Genomic DNA, 2,189 nt, shown 5'->3' on the forward strand with positions numbered 1-2,189 from the left:
ATTTGTGACATCCTTGAAAATCTAATCTTGCAAGTCCATATGTATACAAAATGTGGTTTCTTTAGATGCCAATAAAACACATTGTTCAACCTTGAAATGTCTGTGCACCTCATTAAAACATGTTTCGCCCCACCTTCAGGATCTTGCACAGCTACCAGGGATACCACATATGTGTGTGTGTATGTGTGTTTCTATTTAATTAGAATCTAAAGAGATTACATAATAATTATTTCATAAAAGCCAATTAGGATAATTTGCTGGGCTGAGTATACAGGTCAGCCTCGGCTGACAGATGTTTATCTTTGCTGTAAGCGTGGGCAGAACAGCTGTTTACATATGTATCGGCAGCAGTCAGGCAGAGCTTATCCTAGATATGTGTAAGCGGGGTTTGGTATTGTTTCTTTTTGAGGTGAAGGAAAATGTGATCTGTGATCTCAGACTTCCTCTTGTCTTCAGCTTAGATTTCCATTTCACACACCACATATTGCTAGAAGAGCAGCACCTACACTGAGAAGTTAATGTAGTTTGACAAGGCAAAGACCCTGCTTTTAAGACACTTTTGAATTCACTGCCCTTCTTTATGTGCTGCATTAACTGATTTACAGGTGGGTTTTCTACATTTTTAATTGAGAATATAAATGACCCAAGGTGATTTGTGGGTTATGCAGATAGCAATGGAATGGAAGTACAGGAACTGCATTAATATTGAATGCTAATACGGCCAGGGCTGAAGTGAAAATCACTGTGACAGTAACTCCAATAACTGCCTTTTTCTGTTCTGCTTTTAGTTCAACTTTTCATGCACTTAACTACCACTTTTTCATTGACTATGGAGCAAGGACATTTTGTTCTGTGGTTGCTGTGGTAGGTTGAGACATGCATTCTGCCTTGAGGAGGGAGACCTACAGGCAGGGGAGGGGGGCGTACAGGCAATTGGCACAACCCAGCTGTTTTCTACAGTATGCCCACTGTTTGGCTAGCTATTTGCAGACACACGCATGCACCTTCCACAGTGCTAGTTACCACGGTGATGGAGGGTACACTCAAATAAAAAGTGAGGAGAGGACAAAAACAGTGCCCTTTAACATTTAAGCTTGACTTATAATCACCATACAACAATGTGGAGAAGAGTCAGTGATGTGCACATGCAGTTTCTTGTTTTTTCTGTCATGTCTTTCTCATTGTGATTTGATGAGCTTGAAATGTCACTATAAACATAATTTTTTTTTAGCTGACATTTGCTTTTTTAAGTTTTATAAGTTATAGCTGGGTTATCACAGCACATTGGAGGCCATATTCCATCATCTGACATTTTTCCGGTTATCTCCTCCTTATTGAATATAAATGTTTTGTTACTGCTTGGTAAGCCATGTTCGAAATCCAACCACTGTATTGTGCGAGCGTTTATCTGTGTGAGCAACTTCACCAGCTGCTGGGAAGAGATACAGTAGCTTCACAGATCAACCTGAGATCAAATCAAATGCCGAAATTGACTGTTTAAGAAGGCAAAACCAATGTGCAAGCTGCCTTCAAAGCACGTTAAAAGATCACACGGTAAAATGGCAGGAAGTGAACACAAACGTGTGTGTATATCCACAATGTCTTGGTGTTTTTAACACCCATAGATGAGACAACAGATCTGCTACCCCAGCAGAAAAACAACAGGAAGACAATGCTCAGAGCTAGTGATAACCAATAATGTTGATTAGTTGTCTCATGATCTTGTATAACTATACCTCCTAGCCTAATGAGATGTTTGCTGGGACAAAGCCTCCTTGTGTCATCGGTATGCAATATCCTTCAGGCCTCTATATTTACAATGTCGTGGACTATTCTGGCTGTTGATGCAATATCTTTGTTTTCTGTTCTAATGTGCCCTTGGTTGGTACTGTATGTCAAGATGCTGAAGTCATGTTCCTTTATTAGACCTTCCTGCTATATTACATTTTGATTTCAGCTTGACAACTGCTGGAACTGTTGAGCAGAGCGGGTGAACAATGCCCCTCTGAATATCAGCTCTGCAAGTGCACAGCAAAACAGATTCTGACATTTCCTTGGCTTTCTTGTCACAGTCTGACATTTACTCCTCTGACTGCCGCCAATCTCTGCCCAACAATCTTGTTATGTGTAACAGCTGGATAAGAGAGCCGCCTCACAGATGGAATCAGATTTGCTCCCACAGAGGTTTT

The sequence above is a fragment of the Enoplosus armatus genome, chromosome 6 (genome assembly GCF_043641665.1).
Source record: "Enoplosus armatus isolate fEnoArm2 chromosome 6, fEnoArm2.hap1, whole genome shotgun sequence".
NCBI lineage: Eukaryota > Metazoa > Chordata > Actinopteri > Centrarchiformes > Enoplosidae > Enoplosus > Enoplosus armatus.